Genomic DNA, 27,934 nt, shown 5'->3' on the forward strand with positions numbered 1-27,934 from the left:
GAACAGGCAGTTTTCAGAGGAAGAAATTAAAGCTATCTACAGGCATATGGAAAAATGCTCTGGATCGCTGCTGATTAGAGAAATGCAAATCAAAACAACTCTTAGATACCACATCTCTCCTGTCAGATTGGCTAAAATAACAATCAGGAGAATGATAAATGCTGGAAAGGATGTGGGGAAATTGGAACATTGTTGCATTGCTGGTGGAGTTGCGAGCTGATCCAGCCATTTTGGAGGGCGGTGTGGAACTATGCCCAAAGGGCTATAGAAATGTTCATACCCTTTGACCCAGTAATACCACTTCTAGGGTTGTATCCCAAAGAAATCACGCAAGCGGGAAAAGGACCCATATGTACAAGAATATTTATAGCAGCTCTCTTTGTGGTAGCCAAGAATTGGAAAGCAAAGGGATGCCCATCAATTGGGGAATGGCTGAACAAGCTGTGGTATATGAAGGTGATGGAATACTATTGTGCCATAAGAAATGGGGATGATGCAGACTTCATAACAACCTGGAAAAACCTACACGACATAATGCTGAGTGAGCGGAGCAGAGCCAGGAGAACGTTGTGCACAGCCACAGATATGTGGATTCCGTGAGGACAAACCCTGACATACTGCGCTTCTCTCAGCAACCTAAAGGGGCAAGGACAAATCCAGGGGACTCACGATGGAGAATGCTATCTTCATTCAGAGAAAGAACTGCGAAGTTTGAATACAGACTGAGGCACACTACATGCTCGCCTTTTCTGCTTCTCTTTTGTTTTTGGTTTTGGGTTTTTTTTTTTGTTGTTTTTTTTTTTTTTGGTTCTGTTTCTTCTTTCTTATGATTCATTCCATTGGTCAAAATTCTTCTCCACGACTTGAATAGAGCATAAATTAATTCAATGCGAAGTTATACATGACAGTTATATGAGACTTCATGCCGTCTTGGGGAGGGAGGGGGGAGGGAGGGGAGAAAAACTGGAACTCAAAACTATGTAGAACCGTGTGTGGTAAACTAAAAATAAATAAAGGAAAAAAAAAAAATAAAAAAAAAAAAAAAAAAAAAAAAAACCCAACAAAATTAGCATAATATCTCTCTTTATCTTTCATTCACTTGTGAAATGACAAAAATGTGGTCCACTGTTGCATATAGCTCCTACAGTATCTTCATAGAGGAGTCCCTTAATTTATATACATGACCATCAGAAAAAATTTGTATAAATGAGTAAGCATATAGGTTGGTAGTTGTTGATGTTTATGTTCATGTTGATGTCTTCTAGTCACTTTTTTTAAATCAGCAAGGTCCAAGATTTATTCCACACTTTGATCTCTTCCTCTCCTTTAGATACCTTTCAGATCAGTCCTCAGTGCCTTTCCCAGTTGTATCACTTCTATCTTAGTTCTCTTCTATATACTGTATATTTGAACCATTGCAGCTATTTTTCTTGTCTTTGTTTTTCTTTAGTGCCATTTCTGCATCCTCTACAAATGTCTTAGGCACTGTGGTGGTAGGGTCCTATTCTATTATTATTGGTCAGGAAAACAGTTTTTATAAGAATTTTTACAAATCTTTTCCATTTTTTAAATTTGTAGTCCTCTTTCTATCTTTATCCTTGAATTCCTGTAGAATGACTGCTTAGTTGGATAGCTCGCCAACCTTTCTAAACAAGTTTATTTTTATTTTTTTCAATTCACAAACTTTTAAAATTAATTTGTCCCATCATTCCTTCCTTCTCTTTACATTGAGCAAATAAAAAAAAATAAGTCCATCAATACATAGCTCCCTAGTCTGGCAAAAGAAATTTCCACATTAGCCATTCCAAAAATGTTTGTCTCTTTCTTCATTTTACGTTCACCACCTCTGTGAGGAGGTTAGTTTCGTCTTCATTTTTGTGAATTTGTGGTTTGTCATTTGCATTAATGAGACTTCTAAAGTCTTTCAAAGTTGTTTTCTCTATAATGTTATTATCATTGTATAAATTGCTTTCCTGTTTCTTCTCATTCCACTCTACATCAGTTCATAATTTCCTCTGGAAACAGCTCTCTGTTTTCTCCAAAATTGTCTGTTTCATCATTTCTTATGGCATAATAATATTCTGTTGTATTCATATACCACATTGTGTCTAGCTATTTTGCCAGTAGGAGAATAGGTCTTTAGTTTCCTTTTTCTTGGCCCACCTTTCTTTAGACTGATTTTATCCTTAATTGCTTCCTTTTGTGACATAATATTGCTTATAATCATACTTAGTAAATTTTTATAAATGATTTTATATTCCAACCAGTGTTGACATTGGTAGTTGTTTCTTTCCATTTGGCGCTTACGTCAAATGTTTGCTAAGCCATTTCTGGGCCCTTTTGGTCACCGTTTTGGAGCAATCAATCAACACTGGCTTAACTTTGGAATAAAGTTATTAGAATAGGTGTCAGGGTTAGTTCTGTTATGCAGAATAATCTTCATATCCAAGGGCACAAAGAAAAAACAGCTTCTCAGGGAGCTTATGTTCTCCATGAGCCAATGACATGTACACAGATGATTGAAAACAGGGAGTAAAGAGAAAGGGGTAAAGAAGAGATGAGATAGTGCTCTGGGTATGTTTGAAGAATGCCCAATAGCAAGAAGGCTACACAGGGCAAGCCAATGTCTAAATGAAGTTAAGGAATTTGAAAGACAGAGGTAAGAAAATGATTGCCTGCTTGTATACATGAAAGCAGATGAAATGCATTCACTTCTGAATACCACAATTGAAGAAGAACTTTGATAAGTTGGAAAGTGTAGGGTAGCCAGTTTGTTGAAGGGCTTTGAGAATCAACTGAAGAAACTGAGGATGTTTCTGAAGGAGAATAGACTCAGAAGGGACATCATAGCTATCTTTTTCTGTTTAAGAGGCTGTTACATAGAGGAAGAAACTCATTTTGTTTAAACAGAACCAGGAACAATGGGTGAAAGTTTACAAAGAGGCAACTCAAGGTTTTATGTTAGGAAAACTTTCCTAATACAGAGTTATCAAAAAAATGGAATGGACTGCCTTGAGAGGTAGTGTTCTCTCCTTGGAAATCTTCATGCACAGACTGGATGGCAACTTGTTGTGTATGTGATAATGGGGATTCTTTTCTAATATGAGTGAGACTAAGATGGCTGTTGAGCTCTCTTCCAACTCTAGGTTTCCATAATTCTATGAAATTCGAGTTCAGGAATCAGTTAGTAGCCTAGTTTGGCTCTGAAGCAGAGTATAAAGAAGTGTAAAAAGTGCAAAGGGATTGTGAACACGTATCGAAGACAGATAGTAGAGATCTTTAAAGTCCTAAGGAGTTTGTATTGAATCCTTGAGACAATAGGGGGCTACTGAAACTCCCTGACCAGAGGAGTGACATCATATCTGTGCCTTAAGGAAATTATTTTGGCAGGTGGATGAAAGAGGAATTGGAGAAGGTAGACTGGAGATAAGGGTACCAGTTAGGAGGCTACAATAACAGTCCAGATGAGAAGTGATGAGAACCTGAATTAGTGCGGTAGCAATGTGAATGGTAGAGAGCAACAGGTGTAAAAGATGTAGACATAGGATTGACAAAGCCTTGCAACTGATTAGCTAAGGGATATATGGGAAAGCTAAGAGTCAAGGATAACTTAGGTTTTGAAACTGGAATTCTCAAAAGAATCAGGACAAGACCAGTTTGTGATTTGTTGTACAAAACCAATTTTCAAGGGTCTTTAGTCAGTATAGTTGTAGGGTAATGACTGTTCCTATTTTAATCAGCTAGTGGACTTCTAAATTAACTTAATTACTGATTTATTGTTAGTGCTGTCTTGGGCCTCCACAATATCCTACTTCGACACTTCTTTGTACTGTTGAAATTACCCTGCATTCTTGAAGATTCTGCCAGCAGAGTGCAAACTGTGGCAGGTTTTACCATACTGGGGAAGTTTCAAGAATGGTCCCAGGAAGAGACCAACCTAATCATGGAGAGATAGAGTAGTCAAAATGTGAGATCTTTATACAGTGATGAGCAAAAGAACAGATTACCAGAGGAGCTGAAACACATTCATCTTGAAATTCTTACCATAAAGCAGAAGAATAAGGATTATGAGATTCACTGGAAGTATGGATGGCTCCCAGGTACACCTTTGTGGGGAAAAAAAAAAGATATACAGAGTGAGTTCTATCACATGCCAGAATCAATAAGAAACATTTCTTCCATTAGACATTTGGTCATTGTACCTTACAGTAGTAATGATAAATATTTACAAAAAAAAAATGCAGTCTGTGCATCATTGTCTGTTGCTGAGGTTGAAGTAGTAGATGAATTCTGTGAAGAGCTCTAGAAGACATTCCAAATCTGATCAAATGTACTGCAATGCTTAATGACTACAGAGCAAAAGTGGGAAACAGTCAAGGTGCGGAGAAATCTGTGGGAAAGTAGGATTTAGTAAAATGAAATGAGAGAGACCAAAAACTTAGATTATACAGAAACTTCCTGTCTCTTTATCATGAGTACTTTCACTAAAAGAAGGATCAGAAGGTGCTGTACATGGCAAGCATGAAATAACACCATAAAGGATGAAAAAAATTATATTTTTAACAAACACAAAAAGACTTCTTATTGATATGGGAGTTACCCTTGAATCAGCTGTCTGTGTACAATAAGACCATCAACTTATTAGAGCTAAGATCAGAAACTGGGGGAAAAAAAGAAAAGAAAAAAATAATGATGAGGAAAAGCTATTGACATATCATTAAAATAATTTAACCCTGAATTATCTAAACAATCTGTTAAAAATTAAGTTAGGAATTAGAAAATAGAAATAATATCAGCAACTTCCTTCAGAAGTTTAAACAGTACAAATTGTCACAACCAGGAGACTCACAAAGCCCTGAAAGTCACTTAGTAAGCAAACATCTGACTTGCTTGCCAAATGTTGAATGATGACTGACAAATGCGACAGTGGTTTGGAATTTAAACTTGTCTATAAAATCTTACAAAAAAGTATTATCAATAGCATCATTTCATAAAGCAAAAAAAAGAGGAAAGCTTGTCTAGATAGATAGCCAAGGGCATTCAAAGATGAAAACAGAGGAATTATAAACAAAAGGGGGAGAGGGGAATGGGTGCTTAATTAATACTTGTTAGTGTTTTGTCGTTTACCTGAATCATAGAGTATACAGAAAAGGGTAGTGTAAATAGACTGGAAAGGTAATGTTCTTATGGAAAAGGTAAAAATGGCACTAAAGAAAATGAAGATGGAAAAAACACCTAGATTGGACCAAATATATAAAGGAGATAATCCCATGCTAGTGATGACATTTAGAGAGTGACATTAATACCTAAATGGGGGCAGCTAGATGGCACAATAGGTAGAATGCCAGACCTGAAATCAAGAAGATTCTTCTCCCTGAGTTCAAATCTGGCCTCAGACACTTACTAGCTGTGTGACCCTGGACAACTCACTTAATCCTGTATACCTCAGTTCCTCATCTGTAAAATGAGCTGGAGAAGGAAATGGCAAAGCACTCCAGAATCTCTGCCAAGAAAACCACAAATGAGGTCACAGAGTTGGACACACCTGAAATAACTGAACAGTAATTACAAAATGCAGCCAAGTGGCACAGTGGATCGAATGCTGGGCCTGGAGTCAGGAAGACTCCCCTTCCTGAGTTCAGATCTGACCTCAGACACTTACTAGCAATATGAACCTGAGCAAGTCGCACAACTCTGTTTGCTTCAGGTCCTCATCTGTAAAATGTGTTGGAGAAGGAAAGAGCAAACCACTCTAGTACTTTTGCCAAGAAAACCCTAAATGGGGTCTTGAAGAGTCAGACACAGCTAACTGAACAACAACATCGTTAATACCAAAAAAAGTTACTGAGACAACATCAGTCTCTATTGACCTGTATGCTTACTCTCTTGTCAATACAAAATCTTGAGAGCCATCAATTTATGAATTGAAAACCTCCTCAACGAGGGTGTTGGTAGGGAACCAGCAGGCTCCCTTCAAGATCATTCAACATTCATTGGAAGATCTAACACAGAAATAACTGTTTGGTGACCCTTTGATAATAAATATAAGACTATATATAACACAAGGAGATTGTACCAAATAACAAAGGTATTTGGGGAAATACCAAAATTATTTGCCACTGTATGAAAGAGATCGGGCATAGACGTCTAAGTTGAGGAGGGATTCCCTTTGAATGTTAAGATCCTCTGGTTACCTCTGTTTGCAAATGTCATTTGTGCTTATTACATCAAACATCAGGACCTTACAGAATCTCCTAGAAGAATTTAGTCATCATTCAAAGGATTGATGCTCTGTTTATCCACTCTGTTAAGACTAAATGGATAAAGAATGTCTGTTTATCTTCATTTTAACACTGGATGATGTCCTTTTGAGTTTGCCCAACAATATCTAGATCTGAGGCAGATGATGTAGACAGAATAAGCTAGACCCAGAGTTGAATAGGAAAGCCAGCTGAACTGCTTTTGAGAAATTACAGATCTCTTTTGCTGACCCCAGGTATAAGCTGGTGTCATCTAGGAGTCTCATCTTTTCATCACTATCATCTTAAGGGTTTGTTATATGTCAGGAAGACATAGCACTATGAACTCTGAAGAACTAGAGATCAGTGTTATACAAAGAGCAAAGGAAAGGCAACATAGTTGCTGTGAGCAGGCTGAACACAAAACCATTGAGGATTTCTGAATAATAGGATTAAAGTATGTCATCAAGGAATTATATGACAAGAAGAGAAAATGCTCTGGTCACATGACAGAAGTGAGAAATGACAAGTGGATAGCCAGAATGTTCTACTGGTACCCTCTTAACATCAGGGAAATGAAAGAAAGACTTCCAGTTCATTAATGCAGTCGTTTTTGGGAAAACAAGGAAATGTGTCACAGGATGGCATGTATGGTTTGCATCATTGGTGGAAAATCTTGAGTTGATAGATCTGTTTGAGTGCTTTATTTGTCTTGGAACCATGAAATTGCTGATCACTTTCCAATGAATCTTACTTTAGATTAGGTTTGTTTAGTTTAAGCTCATCCTTCTACCATGTCATATAGGAGCATATTAGGAAAAAAAAAATGTTTCATAATACTCGAAGAACAGAATAAGACTCCAGTATATATGTTCTTTAATCCATCCTTCACATTCCTGACAAAGTAACCCTACTAATTCACTGCTCTATGTGACTCTTCACAGACTTCCAGTGGCTCCTCAGCCTATCATTGAGCATATAAACTCCCTGTCCTGCCATTCAAGGCCTGCCACAGCCTGTCTCTAATCTACCTCTTCACTCTTATATGGTATACTCGATCAGTGTGACCTTAGAAAAGTGAGTAGATTCCCTTTTTTCAGGGCCCAAGTAATAAAATCAAAGAATTCATAGTCCAGCCTATACCCGAAAAAGGCTTCTTACTAGGACCATGGAATCATAACCGTATAGTTGGGAAGGGCCTTAGAGATCTTGAAGTATAGCCCTTCATTTTACAGGCCCAGAAAGGATAAGGGACCTACCTAGGATTATACAGCTACAATGTGGTAGAAACAGAGCTCGAACACAGGTCTTCCTTCCTCTGCAACCAGTTCTCTGTCCATAATACCATGCTGCCAATATAATGTGCCAGACAGCTGGTTACTTAATGTGTGAGAATCTGCTATCCTTTAAGGCAGCCCATTCTTCTTTAGGCTATCTCTAATTATTAGTATATTTTTCCTTGATACTCTAGCAGATATAGGTACTCCCTTTAGTAGTTCATATTGCAACCCAGCAATGCGTTACCATTCTTTGTGATTCTTGACCATGTCTTTTAATAAATTTACGACAGAGAGTCCACTCATTGCTTTCTTTTGATAGTATAAGGACACCCATTTAGCACATGGGATATGCACAATTTATTAAAATTAATCTCATGACTAGACTATGTTTCTCTGCCCACCCCCCCAATATGTAATGTCTGTCTAATATATGTGCGCCTGTGTGTGTGTGTGTGTGTGTGTGTGTACAGATGTGTGTGTATGTACACAGGTAGAAAGGCTCTAAGGATCATCTGTACAACTGACTATTATTGTCTCTACAATAAGAATTAATCATCTACTTAGTTTTTTCTGACTATGTAGTTAGACCAAATTCTTTTGAGCTCCTGGACCAAGAGTTTGTCATTCTTATATTTTAATATATGGTCCACAAATTTAAATCCCATTTTCAGACATCACCCTCTTAGCCAGATGTTTACATCTTAAATTAGCTGTTCCCTTCTGAATCCTTTGCCTATAGTGGGAAGTAGTAATGAAATGTCTGCATACTTTATTTCATAAATAGGAAGTTTAAGACAAAAGAAGAACTAGGTGATTTTTGCCTGTAGTTACCTAAGAAGTCTGTGGCAAAGTCAGAATTAGAAGCAATTTCCTTCTTTAATTCCAGGTTGTTGCCTAATATATTCTGTTGTTAAAAGTTCTATCAGTGCCATTAAATAAGATATGCATATGAAATTAAGCCCATAAGAAATATAGTAGATAAAGCAGTTTACTAAAAGTGTTGATTATATTAATTGTGCTTAGAATATCATTTACTTGATAGTCTGCTTGAAAGGATTAGTTCATAGAATTACTATGGTATGAGGGAAACTAATTTTGAATGGGTCCATTATCTAATTAATTTCCTCTCAATCTACCTGCCTGAGAGGTTTAAATGAGTTTTGGTATTAATGCTTTAAAAAAAAACTCTTCCAAAAAAAAAGATGATAATCTCTAATCTTCTGTGGAACTATTTGAAATTCAGAGTGTAGTTGACATATATTTATTTCATTTTAAAATGCTCTACAGGATATCTTCATAAGAAATAAGTACCTCATTTTAGCCAACTAATGAGTGTAACAAATTGTTCAAGGTTTTTAGTATGCTGAATGCATGTCATTTGGCTAATTAACATAGAAGGAACATTTCCTTTGATTAGCAGTAGGATTTTGAGTGTATGTACAGTAAACAGCAAACTCAAAACAATGCCTGAAATTTAGCCTTAATTTTTATTATAGACTGTGCCCTTTTTAACATTAAAAAATTTCACATCTCCACACAATATTAGTTTTAAAACGTACATCTATCATGTGAATCTTTATTATCATCAGTGAATTGGTACTATACATGTTGGGAGTAGCTAGGTAGCACAGTGGATAGAGCACCAACCTTGGAGTCAGGAGGACCTGATTTCAAATGTGACCTCAGACACTTGACACTTACTAGCTGTGTGACCCTGGACAAGTCATTTAACCCTGATTGCTTTGCTGCCAAAAAAAAAAAAAACAACCAAAAAAACATGTGGTGAACTATGAATTGAATAATGCTTTTAGGTAAATTCAGATTTTTATAACAAAATTATATATTTCGAGATAGTAATGTGCATATTGTGAGATATTTGGTCTTTAGGAGATATGTTTGTTTATTTATAATTTTGAGCCATACTATCTATTATTTTGAAGTTAAAAATGAAAATAGAAATGACTGGTGCAACTTTGGATTTTTGGACCCTTTGCAATAATTTGCAGGGACCACATGCTCCATACTTGGAGAATCACTTATCCAATCCAGCTCACTCATTTTATAATTAATAATTCATATTTTCCCTAGTTTGATCATATATTGATCAACAGTCTCTCTTTTTTTTTTTTTTGCTCCTTTTTATCTTTTTATTGTTTCAGCCTTTTTCTGGTTTTTCTTATCATTCTCCTTCCTGGCTCTTCTCCCATTAATCTGATAATGATGAAAACCCTATAGTACCAAGGGTTTACATGCTTCTATATGCCTTCAGCAAGCGGGGAGTCAAGGCAGTATGCTATTTACAATGGTGTAAGCAGATACCATTTCGCCCCAAAGTCTTCAAAATTCCAACTAAGCATTCCAACTTCTTTAAACTGAACCTTATATAGCAAGACCATAAGGCCTATCCCTGTTCTAGCTGCCATCCTACGGTTCATCAAATTACACTTCATTATTGCCACTCTACAATTCATCAACGTTCTTCCTAAAATGTCGTTTCCAGAACTGAGCACAATACTGTACTGGACTGAGTCGCAACCTCCCTGGTCCTGGACACTGTGCCACTAAGACTGAATTAGGTTTTCTGGCTGTTGTATCACTCTCTTGATACAATGTTGAGCTTGAAGCATGCTTAAAACTCTCATTCTTTTTCAAATGAGCTAACCACACCTCCCCTATCTTATAAAGTTGAGTTTTTGGAACCCAAGGACTTTACATTTAACCCTGTTAAATTTTATCTCATTAGATTCACCTTAGTGTTCTAGCCCATCAGGAGTTTTGGGGATCCTAACACTATCAACCAAACTATTAGCTACCCCTGCAAGATTTAATGATTATTCCACCTTTGCCTTTATTCATGTCACTGATAAAAAAAAGTTAAATAATACAGAGCCAAGGCAAAACTTGATCTGTCTTTGTGTGTATATACCACACCACCAAATTACTAATCCTTGGGCCTGACCATTCAGTTCCAAACATGTGGAGCAGCAAGGTGGCACAGTGGAAAGAGAACCGGTCCTGGAGTAAGGAAGACCTGAGTTCAGATCTGTCCTCAGACACTTACTAGCTATGCAACCCTGGGCAAGTTACTCAACCTTGTTTGCTTCCGTTCTTCATCTGTAAAATGAGCTAGAGAAAGAAATGGTAAACCACTACAGTATCTTTGCCAAGAAAACCCCCAATGGGGTCATGAAGACTTGGATATGACTGAAATGACATAACATCATCATATAGCCCACAGAGATCTATCTTTTCCACAAAAATAGCATGAGACCCTTTCATCAACTTCTTTGCTAAAATCCAGAAAACTATATCTACATCATTCCCCTTATCTGTGAGTCTAGGAATATTGTCAGAAAATAAATGAGGTTAACCCAGCATGATCTGTTTTTGATATAGCTGTATTTGGTCCTTTTTCTAAAAGAAAGAACTTGGTTTACTTATTTTTTTAATGTTACTAACCATCCCTTTTATGATATGTTCTAGAATTTTGTCAGTAATTGAAATCAAGTTCACTCATAGTTTGTAGGCTAGTCTATTCCTTTTAAAAAATTTGTAACATTTGCCCTTCTTTTATCCTGCCGTACCTCTCATAATGACTATGATCTTTCAAAAATCATTAACAGTGGATAAACAATCATATCTACCACATCTTTACAGTATACTGGGACCTGTAGCTTGAACTCGTTGCATTTTATTTTAGATATATTTTATTGACATCTTTTGGTTTTGTATCATCATTTCTGGATAAATCCTACTCCCTGCCCCAAAATCGAACCATTCTTTGTAACAAAGAAATACACAGAAAAAACAACAGATATAGTCACCTGTCTGTCTTACAGTGTTCTCCCAGAGTAGTCCCCTAGACTTATTAAAATAGAACTGTTTACATTCCTACGTGGAAAGATGATGTTTGTAACTCATGAGACCTTTCTCAGTATTAGGGTAGTTGGAGTGAATATGAAGAGATGATATCTAAAAAATAAAATTAAAGGGTGAGAGAGGAATATATTAGGAGAAGGAGAAAGGGCGAGATAGAATAGGGTAAATTATGTCACATAAAAGAGGCAAGAAAAAGCTGTTACAATGGAGGGGATGAGGGGGGAAGTGAAAGGGAATGAGTGAACCTTACTCTTAGATACACACTCAGTTGCGTATCTTACCAAAAAGGAAAGTAGGGGGAAAGGGGGGTGGTGATAGAAGGGAGGGCAGATTGAGGGAGGAGGTAGTCAGAAGCAAGCACTTTTGAAAAAGGATAGGGTCAAAGGAGAAAATAGAAGAAATGGGGGCAGGATAGGATGGAGGGAAATATAGTTAGTCTTTCACAATATGACTATTATGGAAATGTTTTGCAAAACTACACATGTATAACCTATATTGAATTGCTTGCCTTCTCAATGAGGGTGGGTGGGGAGGGAAGAAGGGAGAGAATTTGGTACTCAGAGTTCTAAAAACAAATGCTCAAAAAAAGTTGTTTTTACATCAACTGGGAAATAAGATATACAGGCCATGGGGTATAGAAATCTGTCTTACCCTGTACAAGAAAGTAAGGGGGAAGGGGATAAGAGATGGGGGGGGGTGGTGACAGAAGGGAGGGCAGACTGGGGGAAGGAGTAATCAGAATGCATGCCGTCTTGAGGTGGAGGGTATTGGAGAGAAGGGGAGAAAATTTGGAATTCAAAATCTTGTGGAAATGAATGTTGAAAACTAAAAATAAAATAATTAATCTAACATAAAAAACCAACAAAGTAGTCCCCTACTTTTCCACCAAGAGAAGGGCACTGTATTTCATTATCTGTTGAATTCATGTGGAGCGTCTCAAACAGTTGTATTACTTAACATTATTTTAGTTTTTGAGTTTTATGAAACTTAGAGAAATAATACCACCATTTTGCTATGTTATCATTTTGTTTCCCACATTTTGATTCTATCACTTTAGTCCAACTAAAATGAACATTGTTTAAAAGTAGGCTACTTATTTTATAGAATCATTTGTGACTGTAAAAGGCACTTTTGAAAATGAGCAGTTCATATCTATATGTAAATTTCCCTATTATTCATTAAACAAACTAATCATCTACATGGGCCTAAATTAGAGAACTGTCAGAAAAGAGGTTTAGTGAATTTTCTTGGGATTATACATTCTCATTGCTTGAGTTTGCCGATAAAATGGAGGAATACTTTGCTTTCTGTGGAGAAGGGGATATTTCGATTACAAAATGAGATGAAATGTTAAGATCTTGGGAAAGTAAACCACAAATTAGGCATTATTATTACTGTAAGAACGCAAACTACATATTGCAAACAGAAAAATATGACAAAAGAATAAGATGTGAATATAGGTGAATATAGATCAACAAATGTGTTTGTCAAAAGGCTGTAAAATGTTGTTGCAACTTCACAGAATGTGGAATTCCATTTTTAAGTAGTTTTATAATTGGTCTGTCAGGTTAGGAAGTAGAAAAGGATACAAAGAGGGTGCTTTTAAGTACAATAATTAGTGTCACTCTAGTAATTTTTTTCCCTTTCTCCCACCATATCAACAAAAGCCATCTTGACCACAAATTATATCATTTTCCAAGTGTCCAAGAAAAAGCTTTAGCACTTCTTGCAGAAACTTGCTGTGATGTAAAACAGCTTTAAATCCAAGTTTATTTATGGGGGTTAGTTGAAAAGATATAATGCATTACAATTGAAGATATTTTGTATATTACTGGAACCAATTTTCAGAATTTCCATTCGTCATTTCAAAAGTGCATTTCTTCGTTTTTGCCAAAAAATCTTTTTCTTGTTCATATCTCAGCAGATATCTTTATAATTTTTTAAAAAGCTTTTTTATGGAAAAACTTTAAGCAGCTCTTCTTTGTCATCTCAGTAAATTAAATTACTTTTGGAGGGTATGCCTTTATAAGTAACTCTTTACTTTCCATTTTCAAATATAGCAATAGGTAACATAATTTACCTGCCTACCTATAAATAGATATGTCCCATTTATATTAGTAAGTGATTATCTATTTGAACTGCCATAGACTGTAGTGGAACTCTTTTCATGGCAGGTTCTGCTGCTTGGTATTTTGTCTTCTCTGTCCTTTTGCATTGCAAATACCATACTGTCTAGGATTCTCCCTCCAATCTTAGTCCATTATTCTCAGGAGACTGGAATTGAAAATTGAAAAGTTCAGATGGCAGTCCTCTCTCTACTCTACTATCATTGCCTCTGTTCAAGCATTGGTTTAGTATTTACCCTCTCCTGTCCCCCTTCTCTTGTCTAACAACACCCTTCCCACTTCTTTATGTGTCCCCATTATCACCTGTTTGTATCTTTAGTTTTCTATAGGGGTCAGTGTGAAAAGCTGGGAAAAGAGAATGGAGCAACAGTGAAAAGAGCCTTTGTATTTCTGTTGTTGCCAGCAGTTATAACCCATTGAAGTGGGTAGAAGCTGTGAGACTATGTTCTGTTTTCCATCTGGCAAGAAGAGTCTTGTTTTGAATAAGCAAGTTATATTAGTGGAAAGAGGAGACCAATACCCTGGCCTCTAGAAGAACACAAAAAGCTTTCTCCCTTGTTATTCCTTGTACTCAAGAACTCCTCTTTCTACCCATCTCCTTTACACCTACAGAATCTGGTTGAATTTCCACAGGACTACAAAAGCTGTTTCTTGTATTGTTTTAAAAGGTTCTTGGAGATTTAGTCCAAGATCCACATTCTATAAATAAGGAAAATGAGACCCAAAGGGTGTGACATGCACACATTCATGCAGTTAGTAACAATAATTCTCATTCAATGATTTCTTTTTTTTTTTTTACTATTCTCCAAATAGCAACCTTCATTATCTTGAAGAACGTTGTTGAATCATTTCATATCCTTTTCTAAATAATCTCAATTGTTTTGTGATATCTATTATTATTATTATTATTATTATTATTATTATTGTTATTTTCCTGTAACCAATACAAGGAAGGAAGTATTTATAAGCACCTACTATGTTCCAGGCCACCTGCTGCTCACTTCACAGATTCACAGGTGGTGCTTTATTATCTTGTCTTATAATTAAGGAAATGGAGTCATACAGAGGTTAAGTGATTTTACCAGTGTCACACAGTTAGCAAGTGTCTGCTCCTATGTAGAAATTCAGGTCTTTCTGATTCCACATCCAGTGTTCTATCCATTGCATCACCTAGCTTCCTCCAGAATGTTTATGTCCTTTTTCCATCGACTTCTGGGTTATATGACCAACAAGGTGATGGATTCGTCACTTTCTCCAGATCCTTTTAAATTTCTAAACATCCACAAAAGGAATTATATAGTAGATGTGCATACTGTCAGAGACAGCATGACCTAGTGGATAAGGCATTAGAGTTGGAATCAGGAGGACTTATGTTCAGATTTGGCCTCTATAATTACAAGCTCTGTGACCTTGAGCAAATTACTTAAATTTCCTGTGCTGCATTTTCCTCATCAGTAAAATGAATACGTGAAATTTTGAAACCCATTTAGAGACTAGAAAACATTAAAGACAGATTTAACAGATTTAGAACACAAAAATACTGAAGTGGAGGAAATTCTGGCAGAAAAGAAGTAAAAGACAACAACATGCCTTCTCTACAGGCCAACACAATTGACCTTAAAGACAAGAGATACATAGAGATAAAAGGATCACTGGTCTCTAAGAAGAGTATGATAAACCTTTCGCTCTGTTATGATTTCTCCCACCCAGTGTTTTACCTGTTGAACATGATTTTCTTTATCTTTGACCAGGTTAGCCACGAGCATAGAAAAAGATCTGATTGAGTCACATTTCTTGAACTTGTTTATAGTCTTATAAATGTAGTCTTTTCCCAATTCATATAACAGGGGAATGACCGGCCGATGAGTTCATTCCTTATGAGTATGTACAGAATTCCACTGATGCAGTTTCCTGTGTGTAGGAGACTAACAAGACTGTTTCTGGGATAGTTATGATAACATGTAGTGGTATTGCCCTGGATGGATTTAGAGAATGCACAATCTTTAACTGATTTTGGCATGCTAACCATGTGGTGAAGAGGAACCTCTTTGATTGACTGTGGTTGTATAGCTAGAACTGGATTGGGGGGAGCAGCATTCAGAAGATGATGGTCACACTCATGACCTTCTTTTTGGGTGACTTCTTCCTGCCCAGTTATGTCTGGTCAAAGAACAGAGACAGCATTGTGATAGTAGAAGCCTCAGACAGATTTCCACTTTGGAAGCCAATATGGTTACTACAATGCCTTGTTACTTGTTCTTTTGTTTTAAGTGCAATTCTGAACTTGGGAGTTTTGAAGGGTCAAGAGAGCAAGCCAGAAGAACATCCATGAGTAGATTCCAGGCCAGGTTTTACAGCCAGCCAATCTGGAGTCTGGGTTCAAGGAATTACCTTAAGAACCCAGACATTAATAGGCAAAGTGAGGTCTCATTCAGCATCATTGCTTTATTTAGCTCTGAATTTAGTGGGACCAGTTGCTGTGTAGAAACTGTGTTAAATCTGAGCCCACTCTCCCCAGGACCAAGGTGATATAATGGAGAGCATTACTCTGAGGTCTCGGGGTGGGGGGACAGGAATATTTGTACTTTCATTCTTGCTTTATCTTTAAAGTAAATATCCTTTGGTGAAAGTGAATCAATTTTAAGTGATTAAATGTAACTGAGGCCTAATCATTGGCAATTAACAGTAAGGATTGGGAGGAGGGGGTGGAAATGCCCAGAATGGAGGTTCTAGCTGATAACATTAGAAAAGAGATAACCCTAATCCTTCAGGGATACCCCTAGAACCTTGAAGGGAAGATGTGACTGGCTGAGATCTGGTAGAATGAGGCCAGAGAAGAGGACTTGCCATAATAGCAAGTATAGCATTTTACAATATTTTTAATAATAATTTATATCACTAATTTATAAATTAGTAAAATGCTTCTCAAAATTCTAGTTAATCTAATTAATCTTAATGTTATGGTATTAATATATTAATTATTGTTGTAATCTTGAGTCATAGATTTAGAGTCATCAGGAAAGTGGGCAGACAAGGGGCACTATTTGGGAAATCTCTCTGTTAAGAGTGGCAAATCTACTTTTCCTTTTGAAATTTGCCCTCTAAATGGAAAGTTTCCATTCCACATTTTTCATCAGAAGAAAAATATAATCTTCTTTATTCACAAAAAACCACACTAGTTTTACATAAAGAAAAAAGAGAAGACACTATATATATACACACACATATGTTATTAATTATTATATTATTTATATATTATATCATATATATTATTATATTATATTATATTATATTATATTATATTATATTATATTATATTATATTATATTATATTATAGGATAATAGGTTTTTGACCTAGAAAGATCATTTCCAACTCTGTCATTTTGTAAATGAGAAAATTGAAGCCCAGAGAGAAGTGAATTCCCTAAGTTGATATAAAGTAGTAAAAGCTGGGAATTCAAACCAGATTTTCTTATTCCAAACCCAGAACTCTTCTCATAGCACTGTGCTGTTTTGTAAAGTCAAGTGACTGGACAAAATGTTGGCTAAGGTCTCTCCCAACTCTAAATACCTGGTTTTGTGATCCATTATGGAGTTCTTCAGATTGGTATGTAAACTATGGTAAAGTACTAAATTTTAAATGTATATCATACCTACTTCATTGCTTGTCTGTATTTCCTTTTAGTGTATTGCACAAACATGTGTACAAACATGTATTGCACGTGTACTGGGTATGTGCCAGTGGTCCCTAAGGATACCCCAACATCTCAAAAAATTTTGTTATTTTATTTTGCTTCTCATTTTTAAAGTTTTTATTTTTCAAGCTTACTTGTTAATTTGTTTTAAATTATGTTTTAGTTTCTTTGTTTGAATAATAAAACATTATGGCCCTTATGAATGAGTGTATTATAATCACTCCCTTAAAAAATTTCCCCAGACATACATACTAATAAATTGTGTTGTGCATGCCTACGTATCCATGTATTTATTATCAAAAAACATGACACTGTGGTTACTCAAGTGTTGTATCTTGATGAATTTGTAAAGCTACCTTTATAGCTTAGTTCTCTCCTGAGAAAAGAGTACCAAAATTCTATAAACATTTTCAAATGATTACAGAAGTTATTGTTATTAGAAAAGGCTTTATTCTTACCTAGTGTTTTCACATTTCTTCTTAAACTAATGAAATGCCCATCTGCTACAAGCACACAAAAATGCCTTTTGTTTTTTAAAGTCACCACTATTTACATGAAAACTGATACCAGGGACATACCTTTAATTTGTCTAGTGTTTATTATTCAGATATTTTTATTTCTATAGCTAGCATATATACTAAGTTCACAAAGTTATATTTTATACTGTAATTTGTTTCTCCTCTACAACTTCTAAACTTCGTATACTTTAGATTCATAATGAGTATTTTTCATTTAAGAATTACTTCATTATTATTTTTTGGTATTTCTGTGAATATATACTCGTCACCACTTCTCTGGGTTTCAGTTTTATCACCTGTAAAATAAATGCTTTAGCTTAGATTATATGTAAGGCACTTTCCAGCTTTAAAATGTTATGGTTTCATGAATTTCCCAACTCTCTTTTCCCACAAAATTTCTCCTCTGATATCCTTATTAACATACTTGTCAGTCTTCAATTGTGAATACTCATTGAGCGGATATTGTAGATACTAATTGAGTAGAATACTAACAGAGTGAATAATACCAAATTTTCCCTACCTTGTTGTAATCTTGAGTCATAGATTTAGAGTCATCAGGAAGATAGGCAGACAAGGGGCACTATTTGGGAAACCTCTGTGTTAGGAATAGCAAATCTAAATATGTTTCCTTTTGAGATTTGCCCTCTAAATGATGGTTTCCCTTCCATGTTTTTCATCAGAAGACAAACATGATCTTCTTTATTCACAAAAAAAAAACCTACTAGTTTTACCTAAAGAAAAGGAGAGAAGACTAGTTTGGTTGGCTGTTACTGTGAAAATAACTAAGTTGTGTCTTATATCCTTTTCCACCCACACAGTTACTACCTCAGTAGAGGCGCTCATCAACTCTCCCTTGTACCACTCCAGTAGCTGTCTATTTGTTTCTCTGCCTCAGCCTGTTCTCTCTATAATTGAATTTCCACACAGCTCCCAAATTGATATCCTCAAGGACACATCTGCCTACGTCTCTCCCCTGCTCAAGCACGAGTTCCTCTGTTTGGCTTTTTCATAGTCAGTCTGCTCCTAGCCTTTTGTTCTTTTTTCTCCTCATTTTTTTACTGTTGCGAACTTTACAAACATCAATGTAATCATTCCCATATGTAGAGAAGAATGAAAAGTTGCCTGTGAGATTGTGAGTCTCATTGTGTAGAGCTTGGCTTTTAGGCACGCAGTGAATTGAATGTGGTAAATCTAATGTCCTGTTTCTTTTTTCTGTTTTCTGTGTATTTGGTACATTTCACTAACATTCCTTTCTTCTTCTTTTCTTGCCATCACTATCATTCTGTCCTCCCCTGCCTTATGTTTCTTCCCATACCTGCAACAAGCTAATGAAGTATACTTCCCGTCTTGTGACAAAGAAGTAGAATCATGCAAAACAAATCCACATGTGCGTTGTGTCAAGAAATGCATGTCTTATTCCGCACCTTTAAGAGTTGGAAGGTAGGACTGTCTCATTCTTATATCTCCAGTACCTAGTACGGTGTCTGGCACATAGTAGGCACTTTATCAGTATTTGCTGATGATTGGTCTTCTGGAGCTGTGGTTGATCATCCCATTGATCAGAGTTCTCAAGTCTTTCAAAATTGTTTTCCTTTACAGTGCGGTTGTCATTGCTTACATTGTATTCCTGTTTTACTTCACTGTGCATCAGCGTTCATCCAAATTTACCCAGATTTCTCTAAATCTGTTCCTTTCATTGTTTCTTCTCTGTATTTGGTACTTTCTTTTGATTGCTCAGATTTTCTGTGATGAGAACATCATAGGCTTAAGACTTGTGGCTTCCCTGCTGAAGTTCCTCCACAGTAAAATGAGGATAGTAATAGCACCTATCTCCCAGGGTTGTTGTGAGGATCCAATGAGACAGTATTTTTAGAGCACTTATCACAGTGCCGTGCACTCAGTAGGCACTTAATAAATGCTTATTCCCTTCCCTTCCAATGCAGACTCCTGGCCTCCGCTGGCTTCTGGCCATCTTTTTTTCTTCAGATCTTGACTTGATGGAGGGTCTGTTAAACTTTATTTGATTTTTACTGGGAATTGTTTGAGAGACCTGGGTTCCTGTCTCTCCTTCATATATTAAGCACACATATTAGGTGAGGTTAAATGAGTGGTCAGTCCATCTCTGTTGCCTTTGGATCTGATGGTTGGAGGATGGCTTAGAGCTAGAAGTTAGTAGCTATAAGCTAGCTTCGGTGACCAGCAGGGCAATTGGGTGGAGAGAGAGCTATTCACAGACTCTGTATTCCATCCAGACTGGCCTTTCTGCTGGTAGGGGGCACAAACTCTCCTTTCTCCCAACTCCTACAGTTACCTTGTATTTACTTGTTTGTGTTTGTATTTGATTCTCTCTTTTGCTGTTGCTTTCCCTCAATAGAAAATGTGAGCTCTCTCGACCATACTCTCATTTTTGTCTTTGTGTCCCTAGTACCAAGCACCGTGCCAGAGGTTAATGGATGGAACCATGGCTTTTTGTTGTTGTTGTTTCTGACTCTTCATGATCTCATTTGGGGTTTTCTTGGCAAAGATACTAAAGTGGTGTGCCATTTCCTTCTCCAGCTTATTTTACAGATGAGGAAACTGAGGCAAACAAGGTTAAGTGACTTGCCCAGTGTCACACAGCTAGTAAGTGTCTGAGGGCAGATTTGAACTCACAAAGATGAGTCCTCCTGACTCCAGACCTAGCACTCTATCCAGTGTGCCACCTAGCTTCCTTTGGCAAGTCTCAGATTAATGGGCTGTTTCCATTGCCACTCTAACTTCTTCTTATGGATAAGAATTTTGAAAAGCCAGTATAAAGTTTTCTGCATTTTAGGTCTCACATTTGACAGTTGATTTATTCTGTCAGTAATACAAAACTCACTTCAGGATTCCTAGAAGTAGAAACTTAATTAAGTCATTTAAATAGTTTATTTTCTTATAGATTTTTGTTTAAAAATGTAATTAGTCTTCATTTTAAACTTGTAGATACTTCATTATGCACCTGCTAAAATATCCTGTATTAAGTTCTATTAAAAAAGGCTTTCAAGAGGAACTTTTTCAAATATTTTAACATGTCTGTTGAATAACTTACTTTTTACTGTTTGTTAATTTATACTATTACCGAAATAAACCTCAAATCCCCTTTAAGAGCTAATATAAAATTTTTTTAAAGTTACCCTTTCTTTCTCTCATCCATACTACATCATCAGGGGCAGCTAGGTAGTACAGTGAGTAGAGCACCAGCCCTGGAGTCAGGAGGACCTGAGTTCAAATCCGGCCTCAGACACTTACTAGCTGTGTGACTTTGGGCAAGTCACTTAGCCCCAATTGCCCTGCCTGCCCCCCTCCAAAAAAACCAAAAACATAGTACATCATTATATTTTTTATTTGAAACCCTTGGCAATATTCTATGCCTACACCTTGTAATTCTGACATGTTATCCAATTTTCCTATTGATTCTTCTTTATATCGCCTTTTGTTAACCTTCAAATCCGCTCATCTCTTTGAAGTGATTTTTATCCGCTTTCAGATTTCAACTTCATCTTGTTAATGATCTTTGCAGCTATGGTATTTTGTTGACAAATTTTTTCAGACCCTCGAGGTCTTGAAATTCTCTCTTGCCTTCAAAGAGAAAAGTCAGCTGGCTGGATACTCAACTTGTAGTGATAGTTAAATTACTTTTAACTTTGTGGAGATTTCCCCCCTAACTCTTCTCTTCCCCAGTATCTGAAGAGCAAGTCATTCTTTTCCACGTAGTTTTAAATGTTAACTTGACTTCCGTCTTGGTAGTTTGTAAAATATAGGGAAAAGAGAGAGGGAATGAATGGGTTGCCTTTAACAAATAAGATTATCTGGAGCCCTTCGAGACATTCTGCCATCAATGGGACACTATAGACCTTTATATGAAATACTGACTTTTTTTATGTAATTTTTTTCTATCAATATAATGACAACCTAATATATGCCACCATTATCCATTATTTCTTCTAAAAGTTTTTGCCATTGCAGGTTTCTTTCCTTAATTCTTTTTTTTTGGTTTGTTTTTGGCAGGGCAATTGGGGTTAAGTGACTTGCCCAAGGTCACACAGCTAGTAAGTGTGTCAAGTGTCTGAGGCCAGATTTGAACTCATGTCCTCCTGCCTCCAGGGCCGGTGCTCTACTCACTGCACCACCTAACTGCCCCACTTTCCTTAATTCTTAAAGGATCTTGTTCTCTTCTTTGCTTTTTTACTTGTTTACTACATCCAGGCAGTGAGTTGTATGTTTTTGTTTGGGGGGCTTATTTTTTCTCTTTTTTTCAGATATTGATTCTTACTGTTTTCTTAGAAGTTCTAATATGGAGCAGGGAGTGGTATTTGGCCCAAGATGATAAACAGCCCTGTGTTTGACTGCATTGAGTACTGCAGTCACTCAGTGGCAATAAACATGTTTAAGGTACTCTTGTATTAAAGAAATATTTGTAGAGTATTGAGTCTCTTTTTAAGAAATAAAAATTAAAAGTATACTTTTTTTATCAGTTTGTTGACTAAACATACTAGATCATCTAGAAAAGGAGTAATACAAAAATGTTTGGTTTGCTTTAAGATTGCCATTAATATGTAAAATGTAATTGGGCAGTTTTAATAAGAAATCATTATAATTCAAATAATGACCTTTTACATTATCCACTAAAAATGTACTTCTAGTGTAGAGAATAGTTTAATAGGTGTTTACTTTAGTACTTAAAGGATCTGTGGTTTCGCTGGTCTAGTACTCCTTCTACCACTGGAAACTGTGACCCCTACATGCCAAAGCAAATAGTCTTCATGAATTCTGGTGTTTAAAAAAATATCACGTAGGGACCAACATTCTGGTTATCCTGGGCCTCTGACCATAGCTAGGCTTGTGCTTAGAAGACAGGCAAACAGTCTGTTTCTTGTCCACTTGTCTACTACTCACAGTCTTTGCAGCTTTATAAGATTTTTCATAACTTGCCTTTCTCCCTGCCTTTCCCCTTTAAAAAGTTTGACTTATTTGTTGCATTTTTATACAATAGACATTTCTCAATTTATTCCCTTTCCTGTTGAGCCTTCCTTTGTAAGAAAATAAAGAGTAAAAATTATGTCAGATGTAGTAGAAATGTGCAGAAAGGCTTGATTTGATTTGATGGGAATGACAATGTGGTATAGTGTAGAAAGCTCTAAATTCTGTTTCTTGCACAGTGCCTAACAAGCTCCACATCCTTGGGCAAATCATTTCTTCTTTGTAAGCCTCAGTTTTCTCATCTACTAAACTAAAGGAGTTCAGATTATACGAGCTTTCAGTTCTCTTTGAGTTCTAAATTTTTGGAGTTGTTAGAGTCTAGCACTAAAATATAAGATGTCTTAGTGAATAAATATTTGAAGGATTTTTGTGGAAGATGAATCAGGGTGCTCCATTGGTCCCCAAGGGTAGAATTTAAAAGAATAAGCAGAAGTTTTACTTGATATGAGGAAAAACAGACCTGACAACTTGAGCCTAACAAAAGTGGAATAGATTGCCTCAGGAGGTGAAGTGTTCTCTTTCACTAGAGGCTAAACAACTCTTCACTGGACAAACCCCTATTTTGGTTTTAGTATGGATTTAGATAGATGGATTTCAACTCTGAAATTCTGTGGGGATATAAACTATAATTTTCTTTGCATTAGAAGAGTTAGCATGATACCTGGCATATACTAGTGCTTAGTAAATTCTTGCTGATTGATGGATTGTTTAAATTGATTAACTTAAGCAAAATGAACAACAAAGCAACTTTTTCTAATTAATTATAACATTCTCCACTTCTCTAATGACGCATAATGGTTATGTATTTATGGCAAGTCAGGGCCCCGAGGCAACTCTCTAAGACTATAGAGTAGTACCCTTAGATAAACTGAGACTTGGGAAATACCTTAATTTAGAAAAGCCAAGGTCACTCACTGCATCCTGGGCCCTCACCAGTCATCTTGATTTTTGTCCTGCCACTGGACTTCGTTGACTCTGGAAGAGAGAGTAAGACTGATGACTTTTCACAGCTCTGCCCCACTCATATCCCATCCACTTGCAAGTCGAGACATCACCCTCATGATATCATTAATCCCCTTCAAGAACCAAGGATGGACAACAACAGGTGCCAGACTACCTCAGTGGATGGAGCTTCTTCACTGGGAGTTCCCCACACTGTTGAAATCAAAGGTTCGTCCTCCCACCCCCAATAAATAAAAATGTTCTAATTAATGTTATATTAAAGGCAAGATGGTGTATATATAGCATAAAAAGAACAAGATTTGCAGTCCAGCAGTTTAGATTTAAACCCTGGCTCTGATAATCTGTTGTATGACCATAGGAAAGACACTATCGCATCTCTAAAAGTGATAGTATAATATTTGCTTTACACTCATCATCATCATCATCATCATTATTATCCTACATTGTTATTACCCATTTATTATTTATTATTACCTATCTCCATTATCATTGTCTACATCGTCATATTTTGAGCAAAGTGCTTGGTAAAGCATAAAACATCATAGAACTGTTATTTTTAGCGATAGTATGTGGCTGTGAATTATGGAATCATCTCAAGAATCCAAAGTGACAGTAACCCAAAGCTCAATGGAAAAAGATACCTGGGACTTTTAAATAGGCCATAGGATACTACCAACAACACATATATTTAAGAAGTAGCATAAGAGACTTCATTAAGGAACAAGAGGATTTTGAACATGGATCGTATTGGTATTTGACCTGGCCTTTGAAGGAGGATGAATATATGGATACCATAGATGAAGATTGGAAAGTAATGAAGGAAAGGAATGAGGGAGGAATAATTTATTACATGCGTATGGGCAGATGAACCAAAGGAGGAAAGACTTGTCTGAAGGATAGAGCCTGTGCATTAAGGGAAGTGGCAAGGTAATATCCCAGTCTCATGGTTCCACATCTGCCACAATGGGCCATTCAAAGCTTAAGGATTAAGATAGTGCAATTTCTCTAATAAAAGTATATTCGTCATTTCATCAGTCTTTAGGTAAAAGCAGTCTATAAGAAGATAAAAGGAGTCCACAAGTAAGTTCCCTGGCACATCAGGAGGTCCCCTTAGAGTCCTAGAGCTATCTCTATATACCCCTTTCCCAAAGTAGTCACAGCTGGGTCCCTACATCTTCACAGAATCTTGGCTCACAGTAGCCCAGTTGATGTGGGGATTAATTTAAGTTACCCTGTTTCCACAAATATTCAGCCCCAGAAGATGTGGTTTCAAATCCCAGTTCTGACAAATACAACCTGGGTGACCTTGAGGAAGTCACATAACCTCCTGGAACCTCAATTCCTCCATCTTGAAAATAGAGACAATAATATACTATCAACCTCACAAGGTTGTTGTTGTAAGGAAAGTACTTTGTAAATCTTAAAGTGCTATATAATTGTGACTTATCATTATTATCATCATTGTTATCATCATTAATATTATTTTTATTGCCTAGACACAGGGCTGACTGCGGGCAGAATTTCAAATGATGAAGAAATTTTTAATATCATAGGACTTCAGGCAGAAATTCCTCATTTTACAGATGAGGAAACTGAGACCCAAACAGTACACTAAATATTTTAAATTTTTGTTTTGTAATGCTCTATTCGGAACTAGAAGGGAGCTTAGAGGTCATCTAGTCTAATTCCCTCATTTTAAAGATCAGGAAACTGAGGTGTAGAACAGTTGAGTGTTTTGCTGTAAGCTCACACAAGTAGTTCAGTGGCTGATAGAATTTGAAACCAGGTCCTCTCAGGAGTCTGCTTTCCGATCCATTCTGCTCTCCTCTTGGGTTGTTGTGTTTGTCCTTCGATCTTGAAGAGGATTATGAATACATCAGGGAGATGATGACGTGACTTGAGGTTGAGTTGGATTTGAGTGAGAGAGGGCTGTGAAAGGTCACCAGCCTCACTTTCTCCTTCACAGCCATCTGGGTCCAGTGGCCAGATATTCATTAGGATGACTAGAGATGGCCCAGGATGCAGTGGGACACCTTGGCCCTTTTAAGCTAAGGTCTTTTCAAGTTCTCAATTTGAGTGAGACAATACCCATTCAGTGAATAGGGCTCTTTAAGAAGTCAAGGGATGGCCTCTTTAATAAAAAAAAAAAGTCAGACTGCGAGGGGAAGACCCTGGGATTGCTGGCCAAAAGAGAAACGGTTACTATTTACATTCACTCTGAGCCAGGAGGGCCCAAAAGATAGCCATTAAGTGGTGCTTGGGCAGGAACCTATAATGGTCCAATCTATGAGCTCCAGAGTAAAATGGGTTTAAGGCTTGGTCTTTGAAAAAGAGATCTATCCAGGAAACCCCAAGTTAACTAGGCAACTTTCGGACATCAAATTTACCTTCCTTTGGAGAGGACAGGCAGAGGCAGAGGTGCTGCATTGAGTTACCCGGCTGGCTGGGTCCCCATTCAGGCAACTCAGACTTCTCACAGGTTCTATTTGTACTTCCTTCTCAAAGAGGACCATGGCATCAGGGAAATGATGACATGACTTGCAGTTGACTTTGATTTGAGTGAGGGAGGGCTGTGCAAGGTTACCAGCCTCACTTTCTCCTCCAGGTCAGGAATATAACTATTAATTGTTTAGTTCTCACTTTCCTGTGCTCTTATTCTTTTTCTCTTTGCTCCCTGGCCCCCTCTTTACAAAGAAGGAAGTGGTAAAAGAGGAGCCTGCTAATTGAAGTTATCTTTTGTTTCATTATTTTTTTACTTCTATCCCCAGGGCCTACCACAGTTCCTAGGACATAGTAGGCACTTCAATACTTTCCCTATTTCCTTTTGAGTTTAATTTCTTTCTACACTAAAATCATTCTTTCTGTAAATGTGTGTTCAACCAACCCTCCTTTGTCCAGTTCAGATGAAAGTGAGTTTCCTTTACACTCTTTCCTTCATGTTTGTATACTATATAAGATAGTAAGTTTCTTGCCCTTCCTCTTCCTTCCCTAGTGTATTACTGTTCCCTTTCTCTGTTCTTCTAACAGTATCAAAACAGAGCTTCGCCGTCTTTCCTAGGCTGTCTGTTTGTCTTATTTAACTCCTTCTGTGACCCTTGAAGGTATTGAAATTTGAGTTTTAAAGAGGCATTTATTCCTTCTCCCATCATCCAGAAGCCCCTTATAATTTCAAAAATATACTTACTTTTCTAGGTTTCCCTTGACTCTTGTGTTTGTATTTCAAAGCACCTGATGATGATTCTGGCCTTTTCCTCAGAAATGGTTGAAAAATCCTCTTTTCTATTACAGGTCCATTTTTTTTCCCTTTAGGTTTAAGCTCTACTTTACTGGATAAGGTATCCTTTTTTATAAACTTTTTATCTTTTGCTTTTTGGAATATTGCATTTCACAGTCTCCTTTATAGCTACAGGTACCAGATCTTGTATGATGCTGACTGTAGTTATATTATCTTGCCTATGGTGCCTCAATATTTGAACTCTTTTTGGCCACTTGACAGGCTACTAAAGTTCAGGTTAATAACTTGTGGTGTTTTTTATTTGATTTTTTTCCCCCTGGAGTTTGACTATGATGTTACTAGAACATTTCATTTTAAGCTTTTAGGAGGTGACTTTATGGAATCTTTTTTTTTCCTTGCCTTCTGGTTCTAGTAGATATGGGCAGTTTTTGTTTGTGATTATTTTGGGGATACCCTGTATTTATATCCAGACTTTCTCTTTGTTTCTAATTTTCAAGTTCTTAGATTATGTCTCATTGACCTTTTTCTAGGACAGTTATTTTTGATAGTAGATAACTCACATTTTCTATTTTTTCCATCTTTTTATTTGGTTTATATTTCTTGTCTCATGAAATTATTTCATTGTTTGGTTCATTTTAATTTTTAGAGTCTGTTTCTTAGGTAAAATTTACTACCTTCTGTTCTACACTAATAATTCTTCTAAGTCTTTTCTTCCAAAGCTCTCATTTCATTTATGAACTTTTGCTTCATTTCTTCCAGATATTCTTGTAGTCCTTGTGGCCAATCCATTTTCTTTTCTAAAGCTCTACTCAAATTTCTTATGGTATCACTCTTTTCTTCTGTATTATCCTCAGTGTTGAGTGAATTCTGTTTCCCACTCAGCTTTTGGTTTGAGATTTAGTACCAGGGTCAGGCTTTACTCCTTCTATACTTTAGGGTGGAGTGATCATTCTCTAAGTTGAAAGTATATATCCTCTTACCTCAAATTCAGTATGCC

The 27,934-nt window shown here is 36.6% G+C and overlaps 1 protein-coding gene across 1 annotated transcript in view; it reads left to right on the plus strand.

Annotated features, from left to right (window-relative positions):
* The window catches only part of PIBF1 (progesterone immunomodulatory binding factor 1), a 320,308-nt gene that overhangs the window by 63,252 nt on the left and 229,122 nt on the right, over positions 1-27,934 (plus strand). The window lies entirely within an intron of this gene.

Source organism: Trichosurus vulpecula, chromosome 4 (assembly GCF_011100635.1).
Source record: "Trichosurus vulpecula isolate mTriVul1 chromosome 4, mTriVul1.pri, whole genome shotgun sequence".
In the NCBI taxonomy this organism is placed as follows: Eukaryota; Metazoa; Chordata; class Mammalia; order Diprotodontia; family Phalangeridae; genus Trichosurus; species Trichosurus vulpecula.